We start from the raw sequence: 23,725 nt of genomic DNA on the forward strand, positions 1-23,725 counted from the left end.
TTTACAAGAGCCTTGCCGGAAGTAAGCAATTTGAGGAAATTGTATGCAAGCAAGGAAGACACCGGAAGAATCAAGGTGTTGGTTTTGAACGAAAATTCAATGCCAATGGAGTTGAGTGGGAAGAAGATCAATACCCCAAGACGAAGTTTGTTCCTCAACAAGAGAAGTATGATCCTACTTCTTTCAAAGGGACACAAGCTCAAGATGATCTTCCACCACAAGACTACAAGCAAAAAGGCAAGGACAAGCTTCAAGAGGAAATTGATGCATTTGAAGAAGCACCTAAGGCCTTGGTCAAGTGGGTTCCCAAGACTACATCAAGTTCTACTTCATCAAGTACAACTACAACTCCAAGGATTCCCATCAAGATGGTGTGGGTCCAGAAGAAGAACTAAAGAGTTCTTGAGGGTGACTCCGCCAACATACTTCACTCTTATCATTTTGGCGAGGACAAGTGCAAACAACTTCCATATCTTGCACTAGTTCAAGGAGTCACAAACCCTCTTGTTGGTAAGACAAGGGACAAGGTAACCCAATGCTTTCATGGACATCATCTTGTGTATGCATCAGTCTATGTCTATGGATATCCTTGTTTGTTCCTTGTGGGACTAACCCGTGTAGGTATTGAAAGTGCAACTCACTCCAAAGGATTGCTCCAAATGATCTACATCAACATTGAGCATCTACATCTTCAACACCTACATGAAGTCATCATCGACAAAACCCAAGGTTAGTTCATCCCTCTTAGGGGGGATATCACATCTAGGGGGAGCTTTACTCTAATCAATTGAGCTAAAGCAACTCTAATAGTGTGAACACAACAATGCTTTATGTAAAAGTGGTAACCCCACTTGTGCTTAAACGATGAGTATGACCTATGATCAAATGTTTTCATTTGACTCCTAAGTCAATATACTCATATATAGATGACCTAGTCATCGCCAAATTGCTTGATAGATTCTAGAGTGTTTGTGCATGCTTTGTCACATATTTCATTCGCTATTTTATTGTCTGAGCATGTTGATTGCACATTTTACTCATTCGAGGACATCCATTTTTTGTTTTGATTGTTTGGCTCTTTCTCTTTTGCCAAATGGATGGACAAGAATGCCTAAGAACTCCCTCTAGCTATCTATGCTTTTCTCGTCTCAAACTCTATTCATGCTACATCACAAAGTTTGATCAAGTCAGATTCGAACCACTCCGTGGAGGAGCACTCGGAGTTCCCGATTCGTCATAGACTTAAACCTCCAAAACCTCTTTGTGCATCTCGGTCTGACCGATTCATCCTTTTTGGTCCTACCGAGTCACTAAGTTGATCTAGTGTTTTCAATCTCGGTGCAATCGATTAGAACTTTTCGGTCACACCGAGTCGTTCCACTCGGTCACACCGACAGGGTCAGGTTATATATACTGACAGGACAAATTTTGGAAAATTTTCCGAACATCCTCGCCCGCGCGTAACATGCTCTGCCTCCTCGGGTCTCCGGATCGTCCTCTCATCGCGAGCGACCTCCCGCCTCTGGTCTCCGCCGCCGTCAACGAAAATCTCCACCGCCGTTGCTTTGTGCTAATCCTTAACTCCGATTCTTAGCACATTGCTTTGCCATGATTCTTGCCACGATTGAAATCATCCTGTCCAGCGAAAATGTCCCGTAGATTAGTCTTGATTTGAAAATTTAGGGTTAGGTCTCCGCCGAATTCATCTCGGACCGACCGAGTTGTAGAAATCGGTCTCACCGATCTTGGCTTAGGCCAGAGCACATGCGTTTTTGGTCTGACCGAAAATTGCAAATCGGTGTGACCGAGTTCGATTCTCTATGAAACCCTAGCAGTCTCAGTACCACCGAACTGTGACTCGGTCTAACCAAGTTCATCAGTTTAGGTTCCAAAAGCTGCTTCGGTATCACCGAGTTTACGAATCGGTAGATCCGAAATGCTTTCTGTGAAGAACTAAAACTAAGTTTTTAAGTCATCCATTTTGCAAAACTCATGTACTTTGTGATGCTCATCTACTCTACCTCATCTATAACCTATTCACAGGTCTGCTGTAAGAGTATTTGCAAAGATGTCTGACCAGAGTGATAGTCAGAACATATCTGAGCAACAGGTGCAGATGAGTGAGGGTTCAGATCCCTCTAGCAGCTATGATGAAGGCAGCAGGAGCACACCAAGCGATCTGCCAAAGGCTGCTACCAAGACAAGGAAGAAGAAAACTTCTGACTCTGAGGATGAAGATTATGTGGCAGTTGAAGATGAAGCCACTTCAAAGAAGAAGGTGCTTAAGAAAGAGTATGGCACAGCTGCTGCAACAAAACCTGGTCTGAAAACAAAGATGCCAGCAAGAAGACAGCCCATGTCTAAGCCAAGAAAAGTTGCCACAGGTGAAACTATGAAGTTCACCATTGAATCTGAAGAAGAAGCAGCTGGTGAGGATAAGAAGAAGAAGAGGGCCAGAACCACTACTGCCGGAGTTCTTGGCAAGCCCTCAATGAGGAAAGATTCTGAAGAGGAAGAGGAAGAGGATGCTGCACCAGCACCCAAAGCACAAAAGCTTATGGGAGATGCAATCAAATCAGGGGCTGCTCCATGAAAGCCCAAAGCTGCTCCCAAGGCTACTGCTCCAGGTCTAAAGCCAAAACCCGAGAGAAGCACTAGGAACATACCTGCTGAAGAGAAGAACAAGGCCCTAGTGACTGAAGCTGCTAAAGAAGATGATGATTCTGTTGTTTTGAGGAAGCTGAAGCCCAAGATCCCTGACCACATTGATGCACACCCAGTTGCAGAGAACATGAAAATCAGGAAGGATGCAGGATTGAGACTATGGAGATAGTCTGATCCATATGCTATCAGGAGAAGGACTGTTGTGGACTACAGGTTTCACACTAAGGAATAGCAGGACTTCTATGAGACTGTTCTGCTTGACAAGAAGCCCATTGTGTGTGATATGAGATGGGTTGACTGGGAATTCATCAAGGAGAATGAGGATCACTTCCCTGGTGTGCTTGATAGCTTCAAGGCATGTGGAGTGGATACTTTTGTTGCCCAGAAGCTCACCAAGTGGAATGATGAGCTCATCATGCAATTCTACTCCACTGCACATTTCTATCCAGATGGAAGGATAGTATGGATGTCTGAGGGCACTAGGTACCAGTCTACAGTTGAGGAATGGGCTAAGCTAATCAATGCTCCTGAGGAACATGAGGATGACTTGGACATTTATGCAGATAAGAAGATAGACAACAACACTATGGCCAACATGTACAAAGAGATCCCAGATGCTGCTTTGGATACACATAAGTTTGGATTAGTTCACTATCTGTTGTCTGGTCTGCCAACCATAAACTGGATCTTAAGGCACAGACTACTACCCAAGTCAGATGATCAGAGGACATGCCATCAACTTGCTACACATATTTGATGTCCCACAGAAATTCAAAGTTATGAGCCTGATTGTAGAGACAATCAAGAGGACTGCTGCTGACCAAAAGAGGAGTTGTGGGTATGCCCCACACATTCAGGAGCTCATCAACTCAAAGATGGGCACAGGCACATATCTTTTGGACAAGGAGCACCTGCCCATCTATCCTGAATTTGAAGATAACACCGTTGTGATGAATGAGAATGAACCATCTTCAGCTCAAGCACATGAAAAGAGAGAGAAGGCTAAGGCAGAGAAGGCTGCAAAGATGCCAACAGCAGAGGAGCCATCTCAGGTATTCTTGAAGAGCAAGCAAGACCAGCATGGATATCTGACCCAATCCACCCTGAGGATTGAGAAGGGCTTGGCCACCCTGACCAAGAACCAGGAGAGTCTGGAGAGGATCATTGAGCAGAAATTCTATGACCTTGATGTCAAGGTAACAGAGATCCAAACTGCAGTTGAGCAACTTCAGGAGGAAGCTGAGGAGAAGAAGGGCAAGTCTACCACAGATGCTTTTGCCAGAGTGCCCAGAGGACAGAGATCTGCTGCAGTGCCAGTGACAGACACCAGAGCTACATCATCAGCACCAGCAGCTACAGCTCCAGTTCCACCTCCAGCAGCTACTCCACCAGCTCCAGCTACTTCATCTGAAGCCTTCGTTCTTGGAGTTCTCTCGACACCACCTCCCGAAGATCAAGCCTGAGAGTCGTTTAGCACTATGCATTTTTGAACTTTTTGGTAACTTGTTGCCAAAGGGGGAGAAAAATGTATAGATCATAGGCTTCGAGAGAGAGTGTTGCTTTTTATTCTCTCTTGCTATTTTTTTGGTTGAAACTTTATTGTGTGCTTGTGTGAGCTACTTGTTTGATCATGTGATTGATCATATGCTACCCTTAATGCTTGTTGGATGATATTATTTCTTATATCCTAGATGATCATTCACTTGTTTTGGTGATGACTGCATGCTTTAACTTCTATCATTTTGAGCACTCCACCAAGATGTATGTGACATGGAAGACTAACCCATGATCCTAATCGATTGTGCATTTGCATTCAAAAGCAAATTTTAAATAATGCACAAATTTAGGGGGAGCTCTTGCTTATCACATACTTCTCAAAGCGCCGATGTTTTTTTCAATATTATCTATCAATTGTCGAAGCTTTGATCTATATGTTGTCATCAATTACCAAAAAGGGGGAGATTGAAAGTGCAACTATCCCTGGGTGATTTTGGTAATTCCTAACAACATATAGCTCATTGAGCTCATGCTATTTCAAGATGAATATTTCAGGAAAGCTCGATGATTGGCATGGCATGGATTAGAAAGTGGACCCCTCAAAATGCTAAGGACAAAAGATTGGCTCAAGCTCAAAGCACAAGACTCTACATTTTCTATTTTACTGATCCAAGATCACATTGAGTCTATAGGAAAAGCCAATACTATTAAGAAGGGATGAGGTGTTGCTTAATGAGGTTCTTTCTCAAAATGCTTAGTGATATGCTCCAAAACCCTCCACTACTTTCTCATATCCACATATATCCCAAACCAAATATCCAACTCGGCCCCACCGATTCTTTCTATCCGGAGCCACCGAGTTCAGTTGACATAGCCATTGCCAGAAACCCAAGTCTTTTCGGTCTCACCGATAGGGATCTCGGTCTCACCGAGATGGGATTGCAACCTCTCTGTTCCCTTCGTAACGTTTCGGTCAAACCGAGATGAGCGATCGATCCCACCGAGATTGCAATGCAAACTCTCTGTTTCCCTTTCGTAACGTTTCGGTCCAACCGAGATGAGCGAATCGGTCCCACCGAGTTTGCCTGACCAACTCTCTGTTTGACTATTACCAAAATCGGTCTCACCGAGTTTGTGTGATCGGTCTAACCGAGATTACGTTAGGCCCTAACCCTAATGAAATCGGTCCCACCGAAACACCTAACGGTCATATTATGAACCAAATCGGTCTGACCGAGTTCTCTGAATAGGTCCCACCGAGTTTGGTGATTTGTGTGTAACAGTTAGATTTTGTGTGGAGGCTATAAATACCCCTCCACCCACTCTTCATTCGTGAAGAGAGCCATCATAACATGCCTACACTTCCAACATTTATTTTCTGAGAGAGAACCACCTACACTTGTGTTGAGGTCAAGATATTCCATTCCAACCACATAAATCTTGATATCTAGCCTTCCCCAAGTTGCTTTCCACTCAAATCTTCTTTCTACCAAATCCAATCCTATGAGAGAGAGTTGAGTGTTGGGGAGACTATCATTTGAAGCACAAGAGCAAGGAGTTCATCATCAACACACCATTTTTTACTTCTTGGAGAGTGGTGTCTCCTAGATTGGCTAGGTGCCACTTGGGAGCCTCCGTCAATATTGTGGAGTTGAACCAAGGAGTTTGTAAGGGCAAGGAGATCGCCTACTTCGTGAAGATCTACCCTAGTGAGGCAAGTCCTTCGTGGGCGACGGCCATGGTGGGATAGACAAGGTTGCTTATTCGTGGACCCTTCATGGGTGGAGCCCTCCGTGGACTCGCGCAACCGTTACCCTTCGTGGGTTGAAGTCTCCATCAACGTGGATGTACGATAGCACTACCTATCGGAACCATTGATAAAAAATCTCCGTGTCAACATTGCGTTTGCTCCCTCAAACTCCTTCCTTTACCTTCATATGCAATTGTTTTACAGTCCGCTGCTATACTATTAGAATTGCATGTGTAGGTTGATTGCTTCACTTGTGCTAAGTTGCTAAAATCTGCCAAGAAGTAAAATTGTGAAAAGGCTAGATTTTTATTTGGCCAAGTAGTCTAATCAGCCCCCCTCTAGACATACTTTCGATCCTACACGGTGTTTATTACAACCCGGTACGGTTTTATCATAAACCGTTACAATATGGAAGGAGTTATCAGTACTGAAGATTGGGGTTATCACCCTTACTACCAAAGTTGGGCAACCAACGATGTGATTCAATGTCACAGATAACATTTATTTTCATATTTGATTATCTTTTTATAGCCTTGGTTATAAACCCTGGCTATATATTTGGGCATCATGACCCGTCCGGTGGTAAACCGCCAGGACACTTTCAACTTCTTGTATGCAAGAACAACTTGAATAAACTGCTATGGATTATGAGCATAATATATCTTAAAGCATGGCGGATTTACAGTGTCAGGCAAAATAAATATGCGCGATGGCATAACAGACTAAGTGTTTGAACTAGCCTATTACAAGGCGCTTTAATGCCCAAAATAATAATTGTTTTTTGGCAACTGTTGCAGCACGCAGAAGGCTAAACCGGCCTCCAGATCATGACTCGTCACCAGGCTGACTTGACGGTTGCGGATCATCTTGCGTCGTTTCATCCTCGTCATCTCCACCCAGTGGCTGGAAATCAATGGTTGCCCAATCGATTCCAGTTAGGGCTTGGAATATAGCTTCGTCGCTTATAAGGGTGGACGGTTCAATGAGAGAGGCATAGGTGTGCTTACGGATTGGCGGGATGAGATTTTGAGCCTCAGGAGTTGGTGTAGCAACACGTTTGTTGTTGACGTCATAACTCGCCTGATAGTATGAAAGGTCAGCTTCTTCAGCCAATTGGCAAGGCAGTGGACGCATCTCCCTAGTTATGACTCAGAGGGCATCATTGTCAAACTCTGATCCGTCCTCCCTTAAGCTCGGATAGCCTTTACCAACATCCACCGGATCAAGATCAGGCACCCATGCTTTAGCCCTGGTTAGCGCGGTCAGAGCACCTGCCCTGGCAGCCGATCTTTTTAATTCTTCGACCCGGGCAGGTAGCATTGACAACCTTTCTAAAGTTTCCTTGATTAAGGTTGGGGGCGGCTTGTTATGAGAAGTAGTGCATATGACCCATTGCACGCCGGTATATAACTGCTCTATAAGAGTATAGGCAGCCTTCAGCTTCTTCTGTATGTCAGAGCCCAGATGACTAATTCGAGTTCCTGTATCATTGCGAACATCTGTAAACCGGCAATGTATGGGATGATATGTTGAAAACTTAAATCAAGGATATTTACCAAACACAGCAGCAGTCATGGCATGTATTTGCCATTTCACACCAGTCAACTCGTCTACCACCGGTTTAAGAGCTGCTTCTGCATCCTCGGCTCTTTTTTGCAATGCGGATTTTTCTATGTACCAATCCGCCCGCTCCTTGTTGAAACCCTCCTTCAGCTTTGCCATGGCGGCTAAGGCACTGGTCAGCTCATCTTTGGCTTTGGAGGTTTCTGCTTGCTGGGACTTGATGTTTTCTTGCAGATCAGCGGTTTGAGTTTCCTTTTTGCTCAGCTCAGCCTATAAGAGACAGATATATCATGAGTTGACAGTACATGTTTGAAGTACCAAGCACATAACAAGTTATGCACCTGATACTAGGGGGCTAATGCCTATTTGCTCGTTATCAGAAATTTCTACAAGTCCCAAGCACAATACAAGTATTACTCTTGGCACTTGGGGGCTAATGTATGTTTTCTCAAAGTAACATTATGGGTATTCTTCTAAAGTCCCGGTTCATCTTCATAAGTTAAACCGGCCCTTGGGGACTACATCGGCGAAAGTTACAATATTACAATTCTAAAGTATCGGTTCATCTTCATAAGTTAAACCGGCCCTTGGGGACTACACCGGCGAAAGTTGCAATATTACAATTCTAAAGTACCGGTTCATCTTAAAGAGATAACCCGGCCCTTGGAGGCTAAGCATGCAAAGTTGAGATATTACAAAGTCCCGATTTAGATGGATATCATAAACCGGCAATTGGGGGCTACTGGAGTTGATATTTGGAATTGGACATAAGAGAGAAGCGGTTATGCATTTACCTCATATCGCTCCTTCATCAGATTCACTAAACCGGCTTCGAGGTCGCAGCTTGTGTACAGACGGTTTAAAAAAACAGAATGGATGTCTTGGGCGTTGAGGTGGGCATAGCTTGACAAATCTGTGTTCCATTTGCCTTTGCCCATAGCAGAAAGCTCGTCCTTGGCACTATGCTTCGATAAAGCAACAAGATTGCCAGGAGCGGTGTGGCCGAAGCCAGTAATCATAATGTGATCTTCTTTGTCATCAGCAGCATTCACTGGAGTTGACAGTTTGTCAGCAGCCTTAGCTGGACTTGCCGGTTTATCATCAGTTCGGGCCGGGCTTGTCAGAGTATCAGCATGCCTGTGGCGTCAACTTCTACTTGTTCAGCTAAAAAGTCATGTTCTTGAGGTGGCGGATCATCAAGCATAGCGTCAGCATTTGTCTCTACCAGATCTGGAGTCTTTTCTAGTTCAATAGTGACATTGTCATTAGACGGTTTATTTAGCCGAGCCTTCTTGCTGGGTCTTGGCTTGGCACTGAGAAGAACAAACATAAAGGTCAATACACCGGGTGAACATAAGGTATTAAGGGTAAATTTAAAGCATAACTCACCCAGGAACCGTCTTGAGGGTTGGAAGTTGTGTGGCCGTTGACTCGCCAGAAGATGAGTGAGGTGTGCCCTGATAATTTGAATCAGACGGATTAAGAGGCTGTCGGAAACAACCTGCCTTGGGGCATGAAGTATCAGGAATATAAGAGACCTCTAATCGGCGTTTCCGGACTGGAGTATTCGGTAAACCGGCGGAGGTAACTACCTGGCCGCTGTGCCGGGTTGTGCGGCGAGATTCGTGTTGCTGCGTCTTCAAAAGAAAGTTTGGGTCCAAGTGAGCTAGGGGGTGAGAAAATTTTACTTTCCAGTTTGCTCGACGGATTTTCTACATTGGTAGAGGATCTGAACCGGAGGAAAGAATAATTACCTCTACATCATCAGCTTGGCTGCCTTCAGCCTCGTCCTGATAGTAGTCATTGTCAATGAGGTGTATGAAAAAAGAACCAAGGGATTCAAGTTCTACCTCTGAGTCCGGATTATCCAGTTCAGCATCAGCATTTGGTTCACAAGACTCAGTGGTCCGCTTCTTGGCAGGTTTTTTAGTAACCTTGGTCTTGGGGCGAGGTGTCTTGGCCGGTTTATCTTGTGGTTTCTTCTTCCAGAACGGATCATCACCCTGTCAAAGATGGACAAAATTTTGAGAGAATACTTAAAATGATTAAACTAAAAACAAAAGTTATATGATTCTTACAGCTGGCGGTTTGTTGGAAGTGCAGAAAGGACTTAATCCGGTCTAGCTACAGACAGCCTCCGATTCATTCAGTATTTTCTTGACAGACTCAGTAACTTCAGCTTTGGTTAACTGTATGTCAACATGTCATTGAGGATCTTTCAAACTCCCCGTGTATTCACACATTAAACCGGGGCGCCGGCTTAAAGGCAGAATGCTCCAGGATATCCAGCAGCGAACAAAGTCGACACCTATTAAAACGTTTGCCATAAAGGCTCTGAGTTTTGAGAGTTGTGGTGCATAGTTGGACCGTTCCTTTGCAGTTAGCCTCTGAGGAAACGGATGAGTGTTGCCAAGCCGGTGAGGACGATAACCCGATAGAGGATTTTCATCAGTTGGAGATGTATCCCGGCAATAAAACCAAGTCTGATTCCAGTCGTTGGGGTGACTATGAATCTTGGCATGAGGGAAGCTGACATCTTTCCTCTTTTGAATAGCCATTCCACCAAGTTCAGTGTTGGGTCCGTCTGTAAACTCTGTATGACGGTTCAAATAGAAGAAATCCCTAAACAGTTCAACTGTGGGTTCCTCTGGAACATAAGCCTCTCAAAATACTTGGAAATTGTAAATATTGGACACAGAGTTTGGTCTAATGTCCTGAGGATGGAGTTGGAAACTAGCAAGTACATCTCGGAAATTTTTTGATCCAGGAGGACTAAACCCTCGACCAGGTGGTCAACAAATACAACTACTTCTCCATCTTTGGGCTCAGGAGGATTTTCCGGACCGGGGACCCTCCAGTGGATGACTTCTTTCTTTGCTAAAGTGCCAATTGCGACACATCCCTCTAGTTGTGCTTCCGTAACCCGGGAAGGGACCCAGTTACAAGCATAAAATTGTTAGGCTATTTCAATGAAAAGCTGGAAAAAGATCAATGCCGGTTTAAGATTTATGACGGACAAGCATAAAGCAACACCAGATGAGAAGCAGAAACAGAGGTATAAACACTTTGTTAAACCGGAGTTTGACATTGGAGGAGTTACAAAGATAACGAATTGGCGGTTTAAGAGGGGATTATCATTTTCTAAAAAGTTAAACCGCCTACACTGGTATGGAAGGTACAGATCTAAAATGTCTAAGTAAGGAAAAAACAAGTTTCACAGATTGACATAGTGATTTCAGATCTGCAGCATATTAGTAAATCAAAATGTATTCAGACCTAAAATACAGGTGCTTAAGCAGTTTCTCAGATATAGATGAGTTTTTTCTACACAAAGCTGATGATCTAAGGATGAAGAATGGGATTATAACTGCAACTGTGTAAGAAAATAGCAGATCTGAGGTTGTCATTTGTGCTATGAAGAAGAACAGGGAAGAACAGCTTCAAGTTTTGATGAACACCGAAACCCTAATGGTGGATCTAGGGCAAAGAAAAGGGAAACTTACCGATGCTGATGGAACAGCGGAGGAGCGCCGCCTTTCTCTGGTGTGTTCAGGTTGATGCGGCGGCCGGAGTTGAAGTCGAGGGCGGAGCTTGACGACGGCGGCCGCGCATGAAGGTCAGGTCAGGCGCAAGGAGGAAGAAGAAGCGAAGAGGCACGGGGGGGGGGGGGGGAATGAAAAAGACCCCTCGGTCTTATTTATAAGGCGAAGGGATAAGTGATAGGCGCGAAAATCGAGGAGCCCAAACGTTGGATATGTGACAGAGTTGTCGCCTCGATTGTCATAGGCTCATTAATGAAGGGGATACATGTACAATTTTTAATAACAGATGACATCACGGCGGTTTATTATGACCTTGGAAGATGACGTCATGGCGGTTTACAAAATTTACGCGAAGGTGCTGAATGAGGAATTTTTCTAAGTGTTGAAGATTGACATGAACAGGTTCAAATCAATCTGGGGCCTAATGTTGGGATATTACTACTAGGTATAAACCGGCCAGGATAGGCCGGGTTATCCCCAAAATGGGTTATTTATATTTGAAGCCCATGAAGACAAGGAGTGTGGCGCTTTACGAAGGCCCAGGGCCCAGGGCGGATTAAAGCTTGTAGACATAAACCGCCATTGATATGTAAACTTGTGTTGTAAGATAGGAAAGAGTAGAAACCGAGCCGGACACGTTTATGAGCCGGCCTCGAGATTCTGTAAACCGACGGGCGTCAACCTATGTATATAAAGGGACGACCCGGCGACGGTTTAGGGAGAACAAACAACAACTCGAGAGCCAGGCATAGCGGATTCGCTCCCTGGTCATCGAAACCCTAGCAATTCCACAACAACTGGATTAGGCCTTTACCTTCACCGCAAGGGGCCGAACCAGTATATACTTCTTGCGTCCTTTTTCCGCTTTAACCCCTTTAAGCTAACCCGTCGCGATGGCTCCACGACTAAGTCCTTTCACTAGGACATCTGCCGTGACAAAACCACGATAGATATAATAAAAACTTTCATGAAGATCATTGGACAAAATAAACTTGATTCTTTTAATAGTTTTGAGATATGATGATGTGATATGTGATTCATGTTGATGAGTAATTATGATTTAGTAAGAATATTGGTGTTAAGATTTCTGATTCCCTATGCAAGCACGAAAGTCAATAGTCATGTAATGAAATTAAATCCTACTTTTGGTGCATTATTCGGTGTTAATTATGCTTAATGCTCGCTTATGAGATTATTCGTTTCTTGGTTGGTCGCTTCTCAATCTTTTTTGCTAGCCTTCATTTTGCACTAAGTATGATCACTAATTGTGCATCCAAAATCCTTTAAACCAGTTTTGCCACATGAGTCCACTATAGCTACCTATATGCGGTATTCTTTTGCCATTCTAAGAAAATTTGTATGTGTCATCTCTAATTTTCAAAATAAATTTCTCTTTTGTGTGCTCGTACCGCTCGCGAGGCGGTGAGGGGTGGTCAATATTTTCCATGCTAGATGTGTTATTCTCACGATGAGTGTTTATTCACTTCTCATTGCACGACAGTAAGGCAAAGGTATTAGGGATGCCCAGTCCCGAAAAGAAAAATGAATTTACCTTATGTTGCCAAATAATAAATTCTTTGGAAAGTGTTGGTATGGAGGGAAACCATGGATTCGGCTAGCCATGGAAAGTGAAAGTATGGTGGAAAAAGGAATAAACTCTATTTTTTGTTTGGGAACCGCCTATGATATATCTAGCATGGGAAGTGTTGAGAGCTCTAAGTCATCTTTGTTGGTGGGAAAAGTATGCCACTCAAAATGTTTTTATCTCTATATTTTTTCCTTTGAGCTCTGGCACCTCTACAAATCCCTACTTCCCTCTGTGAAGGGCCTTTCTTTTACTTCATGCAATTTTTATTTTGAATTTGAGTCTCCATCTTCTCTTATAAAGCACCAACTAGGAGGCGCTATGATCGTACTTGAGCATTGGTTGTAGTTAATATGCGAGTGTGTTTCAAGAATGGAACAATGGTTGAGCATGATGTGCTAGGCATTGATATTTTGAAAGACATGGTTGCTTGTTGATATGCTTGAGTATTTAAATCTCGTGTCAAAACTAGACTATTGCTTTGGACCATATAAAAGTCCAAATGTCCATGCTATATAGAAAATAATATGATATGACATGTTAGGCAGCATTCCAAATCAAAAATTCTGTTTTTATCATTTACCTACTCGAGAACGAGCAGGAATGAAGCTTGGGGATGCTGATACGTCTCCAATGTATCTATAATTTTTTATTGTTCCATGATGTTATATTATCATTCTTGGATGTTTTAATCATTTTATAGTCATTTTATATCATTTTTTGGTACTACCCTATTGTCATAGTGCCAAGTGCTACTTGCTGTTTTCTACATGTTTTTTACATCGCAGGAAATCAATACCAAACGGAGTCCAAACGCAGCGATACTTTTTGTGGATTTTTTTGACGAGAAGACATCCAGTGGGACAGAGAAGTGCCTCGGGGGGGGGGGGGGGTTGCTCCGAGGGGAGCTCAACCCACCAGGGCGCGCCAGGAGGCCCGGGCCCACCCTGGTGGGTTGTGCCCACCTCGGGTGCCCCCCGAACCGCCTCTTTGCTCTATAAATACCCCAATATTCCAGAAACCCTAGGGGAGTCGATGAAAATCAATTCCAGCTGCCGCAGAGTCCAGAACCACCAGATCCAATCTAGACACCATCACAGAGGGGTGCATCATGTCCATTGGTGCCTCTCCGATGATGCGTGAGTAGTTCTTTGTAGACCTACGGGTCCGTAGTTAGTATCTAGATGGCTTCCTCTCTCTCTTTTGATTATCAATACAATGGTCTCTTGGAGATCCATAGATGTAACTCTTTTTGCCGTGTGTTTGTTGGGATCGGATGAACTTTGAGTTTATGATCAAATCTATGTTTTTATCCATGAAAGTTATTTGAGTCTTGTTTGATCACTTATATGCATGATTGCTTATAGCCTCGTATTTCTTCTCCGATATTTGGGTTTTTTTGGCCAACTTGATCTATTTATCTTGCAATGGGAAGAGGTGCTTTGTCGTGGGTTCGATCTTACGGTGCTTGATCCCAGTAACAGAATGGGAACCGACACGTATGTTGTGACGCCCCAAGCCGACGCTCCAGAAGCCTTCCAGTTATTTTGTTGTCGCCGTGTGTTTTATTTTTGTTTGTTGCATTCATCATCGCATCATTCGCATTGCATCGGCACTTTGTTGCCGTCATTTTTCAAAAACTTGCATTCGTTTGTAGTTGCCACTCCTTCCTTGTCTCTATTGACCTCTGCTCAGATCAACCGGACTACTGCCTTCTCTCTTGTCTTCTCCATGGCCTTTTGTCAAACCCCTTCACAACGATGTCCAAAACTTTCCCGAACCCTGTAACACCCCGGATGTAACTTTCCATATTTGTAACTCCAACTCTTGCCATTTTTGGCTATGCGTTATGATATTCCCTTCGTGGTCGGGTTTTGTCTTTCGTTTTGCATTTTGTTCATGTCATGCATCTCATATCATGTCATCATGTGCATCTCATTTGCATACGTGTCTGTCTCATGTGTCCGAGCATTTTCCCCGTTGTCCGTTTTGCAATCCGGCACTCCCACATGCACCGGCGCACCCCTCTTGTTTCTTTTCGTGACCGGCTGTTAAACATTCTCGGAATGGACCGAGGTTTGTCAAGTGGCCTTGGTATACCACCGGTAGACCACCTGTCAAGTTTCGTTCCATTTGGAGGTCGTTTGATGCTCCAACGGTTAACTGGGTAACCACAAAGGGCTCTTGTGAGTTGCAGCAAAACCCCCCTCCAAACAGCCCAATAACCCATCTAATCCCCCTCCATGCTCTCGGTCAATCGATCACGATCGTGTGGGCGAAAACCGCACTCCATTTGGAGTCTGCTAGCTCCCTCTAGCTACAAATAGGTGATCCCCCCCGATATTTTCGCGCAGATCAAAACCTAACCCCGCTCCCTCCGCGCGCCGGACACGTCCGGTCCGCGCCGGACAAACTGCGCCGCCGCCGTCGCCCAATCCGCCGCCGCCACGTGTACACGCCGCCGTCTCCGCCGCCGCCGGCCCGCGAGGCCCCCGTGGCCCGTACGTCGTCGCCTCCTCGTCCTCCCGCGACCGCCCGCACCCCGCCACCTCCATCGTCGGCGCTCCCCACCGCCTCGCGTCCACCGCCGACCACCGACCCGCACCGCCGCCTCCTCTACTCCCGCCGGCGCCGCCGCCCGCACCCGCCGTCGTCGACCCCGCCGCCGTCGCGCCTCCCGCGCCCGAGCTCCACCCCCGCCGGCGACGTCCCCGAACCCCGGCGCCTCCTCCTCCGTCCTCTCCTTCTCCCTCTCCGATAGGATCTCCGGTGACCCGCCTGCCTCGGCTTCCGTGCCACGGATCCAGATCTGGGGAAGGTTGACCCTAAAAATCTTCCAAGTCCCGAGGATATTGCATTATGTGCTCATGTTCATCGCATCATATCTCATTACGTGCTGCTCCGTTTTGCGTGCATGATATATAGAAATGTTCGTCTCGAGATGCTCTTCATTTTGTTCCATTGTGCCATGCTAGTTTGAGTTCATCTTGATGCCCAAATCTCTGGTGCAAGGGGGCTATATGATGTTTACTGCTGTTATTTATCAGAACTTGAGGTGTTGTTATTTTTGTTGCATTTGATGTGTGCATCTTATGGGCATGAGCTCTACAGGTGTTTTGATCTATGCCATGTCATCTTCACAGGGGTGCATGTCATGTATTTTTGTGATCTATGTGGTGACTAGCACAAGCATGCAAACTAGGCTTCATGATGTTTCTGTTTTCAGGGACTTAGAATATGGAGTGCCATAGCATGCCTTAATCTTGCTATACTTTTGCTATAAAATATTCCTTGCTGATTGTTAACATGATATTCAATTTTGCCAAGGTTGTTGTAGTTGATCCATACATGCTATGAACTTTATCTTGCGATGGTTAGCTTCATAAACATGTCTTCTTGTTGTAGGTATGCTTGTTTTGTCATGCATTGCTTTGTGATGAGTAAATCAAGCTCACCAAGATGCCTTCATAAATCTGTTAATGCCATGCTCTGTTTTCTGCTAAGTCTGAAACCTGTTAACGAAACTTGCTATGTTTACATGGGTGCCATCATATCTTCTAGTCCTTTTTGGCTCATGGTCAGTAAGAGACTTTTGTTCTATGCATTTAGTAGATTGATGCCATGCCTTGTTTTGCTACGTTAAGTTCCTGTAGCATGTGTTTTGCTTGCTATGAACATTGCTACCTGATGTTGTTTCAGCCATGTCCAGTATTTTCTCCAAGTCTGTTAAGCTGATATCTTTTGCACTTTTTCCATGCTTGTTTGAGCCTGTTATGGTGTGATCTAGCCGTAGCTCAGTGTTCATATTTTGTCAAGCATCTCCTGTAGATTACTGCCATATGCTTTTTTGCTATGTTGGGGTGCTGTAGCATCGTTACTTGATGTATTCTAAGTGCTATCATGCTGTTAATCGCAGAATCGTGTCATTCTTGTTTTGCTTGCCATTTGCAAACCGTGCATCCGTTTCCGGTGATGTTTATATCGATTTCGACCGAAATCATCTCATATTTCCAGTGGCATACTTGGTTTGCCAAGTTACTTCCTTGTTCATCCTTTTTCTTCCGGAGCACGCATATGCATCGCAATCATATCTCGCATATCATGCATGTATTGCATCATGTTGCTTGTGCATTTTCCGTGATTGATTGTGGTTCCATTGCTTGTGTTCTTGCTGTGGATAGAGCCGGGAGACGAGTTCGTGAACGAGGAACCAATTGAGTACGCTTACGAGGATCAAGCTTTCGACAACTCTGAGAACCTTGCAGGCAAGATGACCATACCCTCGAAATCACTTCTATCTTTGCTTTGCTAGTTGTTCGTTCTATTGCTATGCTGCGCTACCTACCACTTGATATATCATGCCTCCCATATTGCCATGTCAAGCCTCTAACCATCTTTTCCTAGCAAACCATTGTTTGGCTAAGTTACCGCTTTTGCTCAGCCCTTCTTATAGCGTTGCTAGTTGGAGGTGAAGTTGAAGTTGGTTCCATGTTAGAACATGGATATTTTGGAATATCACAATATCTTTTATTTAATTGATGCGTCTATATATTTGGTAAAGGGTGGAAGGCTCGGCCTTACACCTGGTGTTTTGTTCCACTCTTGCCGCCCTAGTTTCCGTCATACCGGTATTATGTTCCTTGAGTTTGCGTTCCTTACGCGGTTGGGTGATTTATGGGACCCCCTTGACAGTTCGCCTTGAATAAAACTCCTCCAGCAAGGCCCAACCTTGGTTTTACCATTTGCCACCTAAGCCTTTTTCCCTTGGGTTTTCGTGAGCCCGAGGGTCATCTTTATTTAAACCCCCGGGCCAGTGTTCCTCTGAGTGCTGGTCCAAACTAGAGCCACTTGCAGCGCCACCTTGGGGAAACTCGAGGGCTGGTTTTAGTTGTACGTAGTGTTCATCCGGTGTGCCCTGAGAACGAGATATGTGCAGCTCGTATCTGGATTTGTCGGCACATCGGGCGGCTTTGCTAGTCTTGTTTTACCATTGTCGAAATGTCTTGTAAACCGGGATTCCGAGACTGATCGGGTCTTCCTGGGAGAAGGTTTATCCTTCGTTGACCGTGAGAGCTTATAATGGGCTAAGTTGGGACACCCCTGCAGGGTATTATCTTTCGAAAGCCGTGCCCGCGGTTATGAGGCAGATGGGAATTTGTTAATGTCCGGTTGTAGAGAACTTGACACTTGACGTATTTAAAATACATCAACCGTGTGTGTAGCCGTGATGGTCTCTTTTCGGCGGAGTTCGGGAAGTGAACACGGTTTGAGTTATGCATGAACATAAGTAGTTTCAGGATCACTTCTTGATCATTTCTAGCTTCGTGACCGTTGCGTTGCTTCTCTTCTCGCTCTCATTTGCGTATGTTAGCCACCATATATGCTTAGTGCCTGCTGCAGCTCCACCTCATTACACCATCCTTTCCTATAAGCTTAAATAGTCTTGATCTCACGGGTGTGAGATTGCTGAGTCCCAGTGACTCACAGATTCTACCAAAACAGTTGCAGGTGCCGATGAGACCAGTGCAGATGACGCAACCGAGCTCAAGTGGGAGTTCAACGAGGAACGTGGTCGTTACTATGTTTCTTTTCCTGATGATCAGTAGTGGAGCCCAGTTGGGACGATCGGGGATCTAGCATTTGGGGTTATCTTATTTTCATTTGGATTTGACCGTAGTCGGTCTATGTGTGGATTTTGGTTGATGTATGAATTAATTTATGTATTGTGTGAAATGGCGATTGTAAGCCAACTCTCGTTATCCCATTCTTGTTCATTACATGGGATTGTGTGAAGATGACCCTTCTTGCGACAAAACCACAATGCGGTTATGCCTCTAAGTCGTGCCTCGACACATGGGAGATATAGCCGCACCGTGGGCGTTACAAGTTGGTAATCAGAGCAATCCCCGTCTTAGGAGCCCCCTGCTTGATCGAATCGCTGGCGTTGTTGAGTCTAGAACAAAAAATATTTTGAGTCTTAGGATTATATATATCGGAGAGTAGGATTCTTTTTACTCCTCAATCCCTTCGTCGCTCTGGTGAGGCCTCCTGACGTAGAAGTTTTGACTATTCTCTCCTCAAATTTCACTAAAAAAATTTAGGATCACGCGGGTATCTTGGAATCGTTCCGATGGTTTTGTGACGAGAACATTGTTCTTGGTGCCTCCTGACATTTAGGGGTTGTGGCAGTGTCCCAGGGAGTTGAGCTCCGAGGTGTTGTCGTCACAATTTTATCGTTGCAGTTCTGGAATACCTGAGTTTCGCCGACATCGAAAATCTCTTTTATGTAGTTTTTGGTGAGATCACCTCGACGCCACCCAGTACTAGCAGGAGTTCGGGAGTATTGCCATAACTCATATAACGGATGCTTTTCGAAGGTTGAGGTACATGATTTCCGAAGGTTTCTTGGTTATGTGTTGACGGATGGAGCTGGATCTAGGGATTGCTAGTTTGGGTGATATATTTTGTGTCCCCTGTATCCCCAACACCAGATTGCATAACCAGAAAGTTTCAGGAGTTTATAGGTGGGATTCAAGTAGCTCTTAGCATTTCTTCCCGCAGATATTTGGTTTGTGATTGGGTAATCCTTACCATTTATTTGTTCCACTCGTACCTTTTTATTTTATTCATCAATCCTTTTATCAAGTGGCTTCTCACCTTAATGGAAGTGTGATGATTTACTATGGAATTCATTCGTTCATCCTCGTTCGAATGTTTATTGTGAAGACTATATGTTGCAATTTCTATCTGTTGATTCAACTTGTCTATTTGTCTATCAAGATGCTAATGGATGTCACCCGCTTCAGGATGGCTCCGCTAATGCGTCAGAATCCGGAACGCAATGAGCGGAGTCAGGCGAACCCTCCGCCACCACCTCCGCCTCCGGACGCATGGCAAGCTATCATGGCAGCCACCAACGTCAATGCTCAGATGATTTTGCAACTCTTGCAAGAGCGCACCCAAGGGTAAGGCAATCAAGGAAATCAAGGCCAAGGCAACAATCAGCCTCACTTCGCTACCCTCAACCAGTTCCTCGCTAATCAGCCGAAGTCTTTCAGCTGCTGTGCCGAGGCCACAGACGCCGATGATTGGCTCGTGGACATCAACAAGCATTTTGAATGTAGCAATATCAGGCCTGAGGACTTTGTGAAGTTCGCTTATTTTCAACTCAAGGATCAAGCTGCCGAGTGGTATCAACAATACAAAGATTCCAGAGGAGGTCGTGTGATTACCTGGGATGATTTCCGCCGAGACTTCAAAGCTCACCACATTGCACAAAGTGTTGTTGAGAGCAAGCGTGAGGAGTTCTGCAATCTCAAGCAAGGCAGCATGTCCGTGTATCAATACAATACTCAGTTTCAGAAACTCGCTCACTTCGCTAAGCAAGACGTTCCTGATGAAAAGAGCATGATCTATCAATTCAGAGGTGGTCTCAGAGAAGATCTGCAATTACCTCTCGTGCTTTTTGAGCCGACCAAGTATGATGATTTCTACAATATGGCTCTGAAGCAAGAGGTTGCTCACCTCAAGTGTGAGGCTTCTAAGAAGAGAGTCAGGGACGCAGTTCAGTCTTCTTCTTCCTCACTAGTGGCTGCTAAGCAACAGAAGTTCTGGTTGCCTCCTCCTCCTCCGTTTCGTCAGCCTTTCCAGCAGGAGAACAAAGGTGGCCATGGATCTTCCCACTCATCCAACCCTGGCTATCAGAACAGGTCTCAGAATCAAGCTCCAAAGTTGAATGCTCCTTATCATCGTCCGCTCTCAGAGGTGACTTGCAACAAGTGTCAGCAGAAAGGTCACTATGCTAACAAATGCTTCAACCAAAGGCACCTTCTGCCTCCTCCCCCTGTGAGATCTTCCAGCAATGCAGTGGTCAAGCATAATCCCAAGTCTGCAAAGGTGAACATGATGAATGCATCTCAAGCGGAGGAATCTACTGATGTGATAATGGGTAATCTCTCAGTTAATGATATTCCTCCAGAAGTCTTATTTGATACTGGTGCATCTCTTTCTTTCATTTCAAGACCATTTGTTGCCAAGCATGAGTTTGTGACGGAAAAGATTCCTATCCCGTTGAAGATTGTGTCCCCGGGTAAGCAAATGACATCTAATAATTGTGTCCCGGATGTTTCCATCAAGATGGGAAACTATAAATTTCTGTCTAAACCAATTGTTCTTGGTGATTCGGATATTGATCTTATTCTCGGGATGGACTGGCTTTCTAAGCACAAGGCTCAACTTGATTGTGCTGCCAGGGAAATTCAATTGACACACTCTTCTGAGGATGTTATCATCTATGCCGCTCGTGATGAAACCATTCGGTTGTTTTCTCTCAATGAGAAGGGTGAATTGGATGCTATTTCTCAAATTCCAGTCGTTTGTGAGTATCAAGATGTCTTTCCAGAAGAACTTCCGGGTATGCCTCCTCACCGGCCAGTTGAGTTCGTTATCGATCTTGAGCCCGGCACTGAACCCCTTTGCAAGCGTCCTTTCAAGCTTGGACCCAAGGAGCTGAAGGAATTGAAGAAACAGCTCAATGAACAAGAGCATCTGGGTTTGATCAGACCGAGTTCATCTCCATGGGGTTGTGGTGTTCTTTTTGTCCAGAAGAAGGATGGCACGGACCGACTTTGTGTCGACTACCGTCCATTGAACAAGAAGACTATCAAGAACAAGTATCCACTTCCCAACATCAATGAGCTATCCGAGCAACTTAAAGGTGCTAAAGTCTTATCCAAGCTTGACCTTCGAATGGGTTATCATCAGATTCGCATTCGTGAAGAAGATATTCCCAAGACAGCATTCAGAACAAGCTTTGGTTCTTATGAATATACTGTCATGTCTTTCGGCCTTATCAATGCTCCTCCAACATTCTCTCGAATGATGAACTTCATCTTCAACCCCTATACCAATGAATTCAACCTGGTCTATCTCGATGATATCTTGGTCTTCTCCAAGAATAAGAAGGATCATGCCAAACATTTGCGATTGGTGCTCGACAAGCTCAGAGAGTATCAATTCTATGCGAAGTTTTCCAAATGTGAGTTTTGGCTTGATGAAGTTCTTTACCTTGGTCATATCATCTCTGCCAAGGGCATCGCTGTTAATCCCGAGAAGGTGTCTGCAATTGTGAATTGGGTACCTCCTCAGAATGTCAAGCAGCTCCGCAGTTTTCTTGGTCTTGCAAGGTATTGCCGAAGATTCATTGAGAATTTCTCTAAGATTGCAAAGCATCTTTCCAACCTCATCCAGAAGCATCTGAAGTATGTCTGGTCTCCTGAGTGTGACGTTGCTTTCAACACTCTCAAAGAGAAACTCGTCACAGCTCCTGTCTTAACTCCTCCTGACGAATCCAAGCCATTCGAAGTTTTCTGTGATGCTTCTCTTCAAGGTCTCGGTGCTGTGTTAATGCAAGAGAAGAAAGTTGTGGCCTATACCTCTCGTCAGTTGAAGCCCAACGAAAAGAAATACCCCACTCACGATCTCGAGTTGGCGGCAGTTGTCCATGCATTAATAACATGGAGACATCTCTTGTTGGGAAGAAAAGTGGACATATTCACCGATCACAAGAGTCTCAAGTACATCTTCACTCAGCCCAACCTCAACCTCAGGCAAACTCGATGGGTCGAAATGATTCAAGAGTACAATCCGAGTATTGAATATACTCCAAGCAAGGCCAATGTCATTGCAGATGCTTTGAGCAGGAAGGCTTATTGCAACAGTTTAATTCTCAAGCCATTCCAACCGGATCTTTGTGAAGCTTTCCGCAAGCTGAATCTCGAAGTTGTTCCTCAAGGCTTTCTTCCCAACCTCATAGTCTCTCCTACTTTGGAAGATCAAATTCGTGAGACACAACTTCTTGATGCCATGGTGAAGAAGCTGAAACGTGGTATCGACAAGGGTCTTTCCAAATACAAGTGCTATCGCATTGATGACAGAGACACTTTATTCTTCGAGGACCGGATTGTGGTTCCTAAAGGTGATCTAAGGAAAGTCATTATGAACGAGGCGCGCAATTCTCTTCTTTCCATTCGTCCTGGAAGTACGAAGATGTACCATGACCTCAAGCAGTCGTATTGGTGGACTCGAATGAAGCGAGAAATCGCTCAATTCGTGAATGAATGTGATGTCTGTCGAAGGGTGAAAGCAGAACACCAACGACCAGCTGGTCTCCTCCAACCTCTTGCTATACCAGAATGGAAGTTTGATCATATCGAAATGGACTTCGTGACTGGATTTCCCAAGTCCAAGCGCGGAAATGATGCTATCTTCGTTGTCATCGACAAGCTTACTAAAGTGGCTCATTTCCTTCCGATCAAAGAATCTATCACAGCAGCTCAGTTGGCAGAGCTATACAACTCCAGGATTGTCTCCTTGCATGGCATTCCACAATTGATTTCTTCAGATCGTGGAAGCATCTTCACTTCTAAGTTCTGGGACTCTTTCCAGAAGGCCATGGGCACCAACATTCGCTTCAGCACAGCTTTCCATCCTCAAACTAGTGCCAAGTTGAGCGAGTAAATCAAATTCTTGAAGATATGCTCAGGGCTTGTGTTATTTCCTTTGCCATGAAATGGGAAGATTGTCTTCCATGTGCCGAATTCTCCTACAACAACAGTTTCCAAGCGAGTTCGGGCAAGGCCCCATTCGAGATTCTCTATGGCAGAAAGTGCCGTACTCCTCTCAATTGGTCAGAGACTGGTGAACGCCAACTTCTTGGCAACGACTTAATCACAGAGGCTGAAGAAATGTGTAAAGTCATCCGTGAAAATCTCAAAGCCGTGCAATCGCGCCAGAAGAGTTACTATGATAGTAAGCATCGTGATGTGGCTTTCGAGATCGGAGACCATGTCTACCTCCGCGTCTCTCCAATGAAAGGCACTCATCGCTTCGGTATCAAGGGGAGGCTTGCCCCTAGATACGTGGGTCCTTTCAAGATCATTGGCAAAAGAGGCGACCTCGCCTATCAACTTGAGCTTCCATCCAACTTGGCAAACGTGCACGATGTGTTCCACGTGTCACAGCTTCGCAAGTGCTTCAAGACTCCTGAGCGCACCATCAAGTTTGAAGAGATTGACCTCCAAGAAGATCTGCCTTATCATGAGCACCCCGTTGCTATTCTTGAAG

The 23,725-nt window shown here is 44.8% G+C and overlaps 1 pseudogene; it reads left to right on the top strand.

Moving 5' to 3' along the window:
* Nucleotides 1–2,392: 2,392 nt before the first annotated feature.
* Nucleotides 2,393–23,725, top strand: part of LOC109742078 (uncharacterized) — a 46,343-nt pseudogene continuing 25,010 nt past the window's right edge.

Source organism: Aegilops tauschii, chromosome 4 (genome assembly GCF_002575655.3).
Source record: "Aegilops tauschii subsp. strangulata cultivar AL8/78 chromosome 4, Aet v6.0, whole genome shotgun sequence".
Taxonomy (NCBI): domain Eukaryota; kingdom Viridiplantae; phylum Streptophyta; class Magnoliopsida; order Poales; family Poaceae; genus Aegilops; species Aegilops tauschii.